Genomic DNA, 9,924 nt, shown 5'->3' with positions numbered 1-9,924 from the left:
AGACCTTTTTTAATGGACCTGTACCTCCTACCTGATGGGAGATGATCAAACAGTTTAGGTTCGATGCCTTCCAGAGACACCATGAGGTGTGAACGTCTTCCAGGGCGGGCCGGGCAGGTATGTGTTTGTGATTGGACTTTATGATTCCATGTAAAGCAGCGGCCTCTAAATAAAGGAAAATAATAATAATAATGAGAAGAAAGACTAAACAATTATGAAGCAAAAAAGGGAGAGAACTGCTGAACAAAAATGAAGACTCCTGTTGATTTATTGCTGTGAGCTGGATGTGAGGCGCTCAATGTTGCTTCATATCAGTCTTTGTAAAAATATATAGCCAATAACCTGTAATAAGTAACCAATAAAGCTATATTAATGAATACCATAAAAGATTCTGAGATCAGCTTTGATTGCAGGTGCGTTGTGTGTCGGGGGCGCGCACGGACGCGCGCCCTGCCCGCCCGTCCCTCCCACTTCCCCGCAGCTCCTTAAAGTGCTCGCCTCCTCTCGCTTCTGCTGAGCGCTTTTGTTGCAAGTCCGGCGGACCTGATGCGAGCCTTCAGTGCGCTGCAGTGATTCTCGGCTCCCTTTGAACGATGTCCCGGAGCTAACCGCTGCGCTGAGATTTTTATTTCCTCTCTTTCAGGCTTTTTTTTTTTTAATGTCATTGAGAAACGCGCTCCTAAAGCGCAGAAGGAATTTGAGCTGAAGCTGCATTCCAGCGGGCTCTGGATTATACTTTGCCAAGGTAAGCTTCTCTTAGACCTGCGCTTCCACGGAGGTGGGAAAACTTTGCGCGCACGCTGAATCTAACAGACCCTTTCTTGTTTATCTGTTGAAAAAGTTGCGCTTTTAAAGCTGTGGGAAAAAAAAAACAATGCATCAACTGAATCTGAACGCTGTGATATCGATTAGATTAAGAGCTGATCAATTCCTGGGTAAACTTTAACGCCTAAGAACAGATCTCTCTTCAGCTCTGTGAAAAAAAAAATGCACACAGCCTGCTTCACATGTCAAAGACCGTCTTCCAGCGGCGGTGCCTCGCATTCCTCCGCGCCCGGCGCACGGCTCGGTATTCCCGGGTCAGGCTCCGCTCCAGCGGGCGCGCTCTGCGTGGGAGGAGGAGGGAGACCGAAAAAGAGGGGGGTGGGTGGTGGGGCTGGGGCTCCCTGCAGAGATATGTGGAAACAGGATTAGCCCTTATCTCTATCGCTTCTTCAGACCGTGTTAGTGTTGAATTTTTCGGATTAGAGGTTGTTATCTGCGCCCTCTCCACGGCTCCAGCCCGACCTCTGGCCGTCTTATCGTCTCCGTCCGGGGAACTTCTATTTGCGCGATTAGTTTGTGGTGCCCGGGAGGGGGTGGGGGGTGGGGGGGGGGGGGGGGGGTGGGGGGGGGGGGGGGGGGGCGCAACACAGGGAGCCTGCCTGCCTGCCGGGTCACGCCGATGCTGGTCTTATCACTTCTTGTGATAAGACCTGCTTCACTTCTTGTTTGGAAGTGTGTTGTTTATGGCAGACTACTTTTATACTTTAAAAACACAAATTGTACATCATAGATGCAAGATGACTGGCTACATAAAAGATTCAATATGTTTGGAAATTGTTAAAGTTGCTGGCTTTTTGTTCAGATGTTTTACTTTCTCCCATTCAGTGCACCTCATTAAATTTATTTTACACATTCTGTTCAAGAATTTAAACTTTTCTTTCCTTACACACAATGTCCAAGCATTTCTTTCTGCCAATTTTAAAGATTATGTTTTACAGCTGATGAAAAAAAAAACTCACACACAATCCAATCAAAAATAATACAATTTAAGCAGAAGGAAACACGTTAGGAGAAATGAGCACAAAGCGACAGGTGTCATCAGCTTTCAATGAAGATTGCTTTTTTTGTTGGTCAAAATGTCTTAATTATATCTTAATTATATGTTGACTGGCAATCATAGTAGTAATATCAAAATTGCAAATAATTACGTGGACGTAATATTTGGTATGGGATACTATATCTCAAGTGTCACATATTTATGTTTTGTATATCAATCATATATTTGGCCTGTTAGATTGACTTTAACTGCCCTTAAAGCCCACAGCTGGATGTTTTTAATCTCTGTGACACCAAAACCCAGAGAGTGGTGGAGACATTGTGTAATGGATTAAGAAAGGAAAGAGTCAGAAGAATGTTGGTTAATTGTAATCGACATATTATAATAAGATATTATTGAAAGAACATATTTTTTTCTGCTGCCATGCAGTGCTACTAAATCTAACTTTATTTTCATAGAGAATGCAAAATTGGAATTTTGCTCAATGTTTCTAATGGTGTGGACGGGCATTCAAGGTTATGACATCAGAAATGTCACAGTTTGGCAAGAGTGTTTTTTATTTATTTATTGAAGAGTATTTTTCCCTTTGCTGTTCTTATCTTTATAGAGCAATTCTAGGAGTCGAACAAGCTAATATTAGCTGGTTAACTCGTCAGGCTGTCTGGTAAGGTAGCCAATTAGCCCTAACCCTGACAGACATGCTGCTCACATGCAGCTTGCTGTGGTCTCAGTACTTAAAAGTGATGGCTGGAGCTTCTTTATCTTGCTCGCCTTGATTTTCATCGTATTTTGTAATTGGAATTAGACAAATGTATCTGTCTTGTAATTGTAGGAAAAGTGCAAGACCCTTCTTTTAGCCAGCTGACAGTGCTTTGCTTCACGTTGGGACCAGAGGGTTTTGTACGGCACCAAAACTTTCTGGTCACTCCAGCACTTTGTCATTAAAATGACTTTAATCCAATGGAGCGGTTTGAGAGAAAATGTTTGCAGTTTTGATACGTTAACTTTCGAAAACCTTGGAATTCCTTGACATATGATATCTGGTTAGTACATAAGTAAAAGAATGTTCAAACAACTGATTACGATGTTGTTGAGTGTTACAATAGCAGTATCAGTTTCCATTAGCTCTCGTCTCCGTTGCCCTTCTCTTTCAGCTCTCAGCGAGCATCCGAATTTTGGTTAAAGGTCTCCATTGCTATCCGTTTATTTGCTTGAAGAATGTGAATACCAGGAAGTGCAAATACTTTCCAATTTACATGTAGTCACACAAAATTGCACCCAAAAAATATGTTGATGGCTGTGGTTGGAAATATCGTGCAGCTCTATTCAAACTGCTGATTGTGCAAAAAAAAAAAAATCAGAGATGGTATTTTTGAGAATTGGAATATTGTGTGGGATAATTTATTGGTTACATTTTTAAAATACTAAATGGTTCGCAATTATACATACTAGATTGATAGATAAACTTTATTCCGGACTCATGGTCCAATAAATACATTAATAAAATGAATAAATAGATAAGAATAAAAACATAATACAAGTACCATTATCAATTAAATAGGAGCTTTAAGAAGACAGGAATACCTGTGTCTCCACAGCTTAGACTGGTATATTAACTTTTGTTTTTTTTATTTTTTAAGTGATGTGGTGTTACTTAATAATAAGGGAATTCTATGTCACAGAAATATTTTGTATAGTAAAATAATTAATAGTTCTCTATTTGTAGGCCTCTAAATGTACACTGCATTGTGATTTAAAGGAATATCCCACAACTGAGCTGTGTGTTTATTAAGACTCAACAGTCTTATTTTGATCTCATGCTGCGGCCTTTACAATATACAGCGACTTGCTGCCCTCATTGTCTAATCTGTGAGGAGTCAGAGGCCCTAAGAAGCCTAAAGTGGAGCACGAGGATGGGAAAAGCAAAGAAAGGTGGCGGCACAGTGATGGCAAAGGTAGAGGCGGAGAGCAGAGCAAACATTCCTGCCTCGGTGTCTCAGCAATTTAATTAAGCTTCTTGTGAGATGCAGCGGCGAACACCTCGAGGTGAAGGCTTAACCCAAACTACCCCCTCACCCTCCACGTTTTCAAAGCCGGACTAACCGCAGAGGGTCAGCTAATAAGTGTTCGGGTCATGCCGCCGTGACGACTAAACAGGACGGGACCGAAACCAAAGCTCACCAATCAGGGAGTTAATAACCCCACAGGGGAAGTTAAAGATGGGAAGGTGAAGAAGATGAGGCTCTGCGCTGAATTTTGTGTGCCCGTGTGTGTGTGTGTGTGACGTTTTGCTTGCCGTCAGCCACATTAACTAAAAATCCCTCCTCTTTGTGAGCTTAAATGGGCCCTGTGGGGTTCAACGCACTCTGATACACACAAAGCTTGCTCCTCTGCTCAGGTCAGATTGCGGTCACTGTACCGTTTGTCTTAATGGGAAATAACATCACTTTGATTAAAACGGGTGATGTTGTTGTTGTTTTTTTTTATGCCTGTTCCTTAAGCTTGGCTTCTTTATACATGTTGTAATTTATATTTCCATTAAACCATTTGCACAAAGTTTTTTTTGGCTTTCGGGTGTGGGTTTCTGAGATCAACCTCCATTAGGCAAATCTGATTTCCAGCTTCAGCTGCTCCCTCTCCTGTTCTGGTTAAGCTTTAGCCGAAGTTTACGTCGCTGAAATTCCTAGTTAGAATAAAATAGACCAAATTACCACACCGATATTTTGAATGAGGTCCCAGTGTGTGACGTAATCTACCCCACTTTGATCAACCAGAGCGAGTGGACTTGCAGTGATTATATAAACGAGCGTCTCATTCATCAGACTTTGTCGAGCAGACTAAATTCAGGGCGATTCCTCCATAACGAGCTCTGAAGTTGCATTTCAGGTTGCAAATTACTGTCTCTTTTGTTTGTCCAACTTTAAAAATGAGACAAAATGAACGCAGATCCACACGTTTCTATAATTTGGCACAACAGATCAGACGTTGGTGTTTTCTATTTATGGGATATTTAGTCAACTATCTAGTAACCAAGAAGGTTTCTAGTTCTGAATATTTCAGTGCTGTGTTGTTTTCACATTTGGAAATCAGAGAGCCAGTAGTCACAAAGATTGGTGATGTGGTTTACGGGAGTTTGATATTGAAAACAGAAAAGGTATATGTGTATTAATTTTAATACCTCTGTTGAGATTGGGGCATATTTAGCCTTGAGATTTATTTTTTTACTGCATGTCCAGCAGGGTTGTTCCTGCTTACCCACCCAAGATCTGGTTTTAGGTACAGCTCAGCAGTTAATTTATGCTCAGAATTCACTGCTTCAACATTATTTCCTGTTCATTTTTGATTTTTGTAAAATAAAATAACATTTTAAAATGTACACCATTATGTTCGTATCGTTCCGATATGAATGACATGATTTTCCTGCATTTTCAACCTGTCTTTTGAGAGCTTATTTACTGTAGGTCTAATGAACTCTCTCCTTTTCTTTTTGCTTGCATTAACAGTATTCTAACTTAGCTGTGAACATATTTTATTACTTTGGTTGTCAAATAGCAAAATGAGGTGTCAAATTTGTCTGGAAAGCGTCAAATAGGGACAATATTTTGCTGTTGGTTTTGGCGTTGATCACATCCTGGTTCTGACAACATCACCTCTTGTGAAAATTAAAAACTAAATATCTGCGGTTATTTTGGCCATAGCTGTATGACAAATAGAGAGAAGAGGTCCAAATACCCCGAGGTGCAGGTTCATTCCCCTCTGATTCTCTCTGTACCTGCAAACCAATATCTAGACTCCCTGTCTGACACAGGCTTCGGTGCAACAAGGGCCAAATTAAGCATGGGGGGGGGGGGGGCAGCTATCATGGTTCTTACAGTGCTGATAACTCTTTTACCCATACTTCAATCATAATGCTTTAAAATACACAAATTATCGAGTGCAGTCATTCTAAAAGATGCACAGCCTTAAGTGTTATGGCAGATGTCCAACGTGTAGTTTCTGTAAAACTTTCATCCGTACATACTTTGGATTTCTTTCTAACAACTATAATTAACAGCATTCACATCTTTCTATCCTTGCCTTCCTACTGAGAGCAGTCATCCACTACTTACATCAGGAGAAAAGATGGCTGCATAGTGGCATAGTTGTTGTCAGCGCTATTGGCTTACAGCAAAACGGTCTTTCTGCATCAGGCTGGCATGTTCCCCCGGTGCATACATGGGTTCTCTCCGGATGCAACAGCTTTCCCCTGCAGTCGAAAAACAAAAAATAGCATGTTTGGTTGGTGGTTGGTATGAGTGTCTGCATGCAGGAACCTTCCAAAGGTGTACCCCACGTCTCGCCCAACACTGTGAAATATACACAAGCCCCCAGGTGACCCTGCAAGTGTAAGCAGGTGTAGACAATGGAGGCATGGCTGGAAGGAGCAAAAGCTGCGTTATACAGCGTGTGCTAAAGATTAGCCGCTTTAAAATAGAATTTCACTTTTACGTTAGAACAAACAAAATGATTTCAGAGTTGTCTCGACTTCAGCTTTTTTAAAACAACGTCGGCAACATGATTTTTAACGTGCAAACTACAAGAGCACATTACGCCGATGTTAGCCTCTTTACACTGGCTGCCCATTTATTTCAGGATCAGTTTTGTTTGTTTTCAAGTTTCTTAATGGCCCTGCACCACCTGTCCAACCTGCTGCACACCTAAGTCCCATCTCGTTCCCTCGGGTCCACTAACCAGATGCTGCGCGTGGTTCCTAAATCACAGAGGAAATTCAGAGTTGATCAAGTGGAACGGCCGTTTTTGTACTTAATACAAGTTCCATCAGTTGAGCTTAAATATGGCATTTGAAAACACGTTTAGTCCTTAGCTTTTAACACATTATGCGTCTGACATTGAATGTAGGTTTTTAGTCTGATTTTATTGTGTTTTCTTAATTTTATTTTGTGTGTATGAGGGATTAAGCGGGTCAGAAAATGGATGGATGGATGGATGGATGGATGGATGTGTCTCACTTGTGCAGCACTTTGGTCAACCATGTGTTTTTAAAGGGCTATATGAATGGTAGGGTAAACAAAAAAAACTAACTTTTTTTCTGTAGAGAAGGTAAACACTTTATACTGTAAATACTGAGAACAACTAACTTTGAGTGTTTTTCTTTCAGTGACCGTTTCCTCCACTTTGAATTGTGAAATTGGCATGAGCTGTTAGTGTGGTTTATTCACTTACTGAAAGACGACTATATTTCCATGTTTTTCATCAGCCGATCAAACGTCGGCCAGTTAGCGTCTCCAGCTGATTGAGCGGTGCACATACAGAAGAGACATTTACAGTTTTCAGAAATGACACTAGAATTACTTAGCGTGACAAAAGTAAATATTCATTTTAAGAATTCAAAAGAACACTTCAGGCTTTTTTTTTTAAAACCCTTAATGAATGAAGTAGGAAGTGTTACTGCCACCCTGTGTTCTCAGCTGATTGTTGTGTCTACAAAATCAGATCCTAAAATGAGTTTACTCTATTACACTGTGTCTCACAGGATCAAGGATATAACCTAATTTGGTTTCTGTTTTCAGAGTCATGAAATGTCTCGCATTACATCTTTACAACCTTCCCTGACACCAAAGGAATTTTAGGCTCAAACTTGAAGCTTTATGTGCTCACTGGATTGGAACCTTTGCAATGTCTGAGCTCACACCCTGCCTCCTCGCCTCTGCCGGCACGGTTCAGGGCTTGTTACTCCTTTACTAACCCATGAAGCATGTCCTTAAGAACATTCCCCCAAGTTACCCTCACAGTGTATTGGTCAAGGTACCAGTGAGAAACGATGCCTTAATGCGCAGATCAGTGAAAGGATTACCTTAATTTATTTTCTATTAAATGTCATATACTTGATTATTAAAATGCTGAATTATTTTTTAACGTGTTAAGTATTAAAGGTATATAGCCATGTGATATGCTTTTAAAACAAATTCCAAAAACCGTTTGATCATGATAAAATAGAGTCATATACACCAAGCCTCCATCTTCATAGTGTTTTGATGATCCTTTTTGAGGCTAAATAGAATCCACCACTGGGCGCAATGAGCAGATATAAACAGATGTGGCGCCATCTAGCGACAGTATCGTAGAACTATCATAATGCCGGTTTGCTTAATTAATAAAGCAGTATTAAATAATGCCAGACCAAGCCTGACCCTCTGCAATGCGTTGCAGTAAAGCGGCAGCTCGACGTGATTGAAGACCAACCATTATTAATTAAATTCACTGATCTACAAAAACTTTAAGAGCCTCATATCAGAACATTTACTCACGTCAATCAACTCTGGGGTCACATCTGAGCAATCAACAGGTGACAGGTTTGGTGTCCACTTCAGTGAACACCAACATTCATACTGTATTCCCAGTGGCATTCCAGGCTTTTCCCTCTTTGAATCATATATGTTTTTGCGCTCTTTTTTCACTGGATCTTGGACCATTCTGCATTGTTTCGCTGAGAGATGCTAATAGCCGTTAGCTGCTTCCTTGTTTCAACCCCTGCCGCGCATGCGCAGTAACGTATTATTAAAAATAAACACTAAAAGCTTTATTTACTAACAAATTGAGCAAAAACAAAGCGTAAAATGCCAAAAATAACAAACTAATATGGACGCGGTAAACTTTCATAAAAACGTTGTATGCAACCAGACTGAGCTACTGATGTATAAGTCAAATAACGTGGCTATGCACCTTTTAAAAGTAAACTTTATTAAGGATCTAGGAGAATCAGTTATTGATTTAGTAGGAATCAGAGGTGGCAGTTTATGTTTCTTTGTACCGAAGAAAAAAATGGCGCATTGAATCGCGCAAAGAGGATCAATACTTCTTGAGGGTGTATGGGTCTGAGATGGTGGAGGTTTTGACAGATCACAGGAACCCCACCCCTCCTGAGCCCCACTATCTTCTTGTCCTAGGGGCAGATAGTCAGGCGGTATGCGCATACACCCTTTCATCCTCATTCAATAGGCCGGGTTCCCCTGAGCATACTTTAGAGCTTAAATACACACATTCAGGCTGTAAATAGACAGCTCCCTGGGGGCTGCAGGGCTTTGACAAAGCACTTTAGAAGACAGAGGTCTGAACCTGTGATATTCCTCCAAACCCAAAAGGCCCAACAGGTAAGGTGAGATGCAGGGTGACAGAAGATAACCCGCAATGCTGGAAACCTCTGACAGGCACCCTAAGAGAGATTCGGATCTCTTGGACTTTCTTGCTGTCAGGGAGTGTGATGCGTTAATGAGCGACAGACGCCGCAGGTATTAACCCCCTTTTACCAGGTTCCTGCTTGGTCATAACTAAATCCATAATTTACAGACAGATTACAGTGCACTGCAAAATTATTCACATCCATTGAACCTTTTCAGATCGCCTCACATAACCACAGACTTCAGTGTTATTGTATATAAATACATGTGTAAGAGACAAACATCATGGGGGCATACATGGGAAGTGGAAGGAAAGGCATGCAACGTTTTTAAACTATTATATATTTAGCCCACCTGTTGCTGTAAGCCGATTTTAAGTCTTTTGAGGTGTGTCTGTGGCAGTTCTTCACATCTAGACGTTGATCATTTTGCCCATTCTTCTTTACGATATAGCGTGAACATCAATTTCCAAGTCTTGTTACACATTCTCATTTGGATTTGGATCTGGACTTTGACTACGCCTGTTCTAACGCCTTAATCTAAACCATTGCCTTGAAACTATGGTTGTGCGTTACGGGTTTTTGCCCCACAGGAAGGCGAACCCCCATCCCAGTCTTTTCTGCCGCTATCAGCTCTGACCTGCATTGAAGCCCGTTCACCTTCCCATGTGGTCTGAGTAATTTGGATACAGCCCTTTACGCAGCCTGATCCTGCCACCTTCATGTTTCATTGTTGATACGGTGTGTTCTGGGCGACGTTTCTTTTCAGACCACAGCAGTGTTTTGCACGTTGGCCTTTGGTCTCATCTGACCAAACCATCTTATCCTACATGGTTGATGTGTCCCCTACAAGGCTTGTGGTACATTTAAGCAGTATTTCTGCAGCTTTCCCTTGACAATGGCTTTAAGCCTGTCACTGTTTTAT

The 9,924-nt window shown here is 41.3% G+C and overlaps 1 protein-coding gene across 1 annotated transcript in view; it reads left to right on the top strand.

Annotated features, from left to right (window-relative positions):
- Nucleotides 1-501: 501 nt before the first annotated feature.
- The window catches only part of LOC105939452 (vasorin), a 41,236-nt gene continuing 31,813 nt past the window's right edge, over nt 502-9,924 (top strand). Inside the window, exon 1 of the mRNA XM_036137383.1 lies at nt 502-745. The gene's annotated coding sequence lies outside the window, so the exon portion shown is untranslated. The remainder of the gene's footprint in view (nt 746-9,924) is intronic.

Source organism: Fundulus heteroclitus, chromosome 5 (assembly GCF_011125445.2).
Source record: "Fundulus heteroclitus isolate FHET01 chromosome 5, MU-UCD_Fhet_4.1, whole genome shotgun sequence".
NCBI classification, from domain to species: Eukaryota; Metazoa; Chordata; class Actinopteri; order Cyprinodontiformes; family Fundulidae; genus Fundulus; species Fundulus heteroclitus.
The sequence above is the reverse complement of the archived record's forward strand: the minus strand, read 5'-3'. Positions and strand labels throughout refer to the sequence as shown.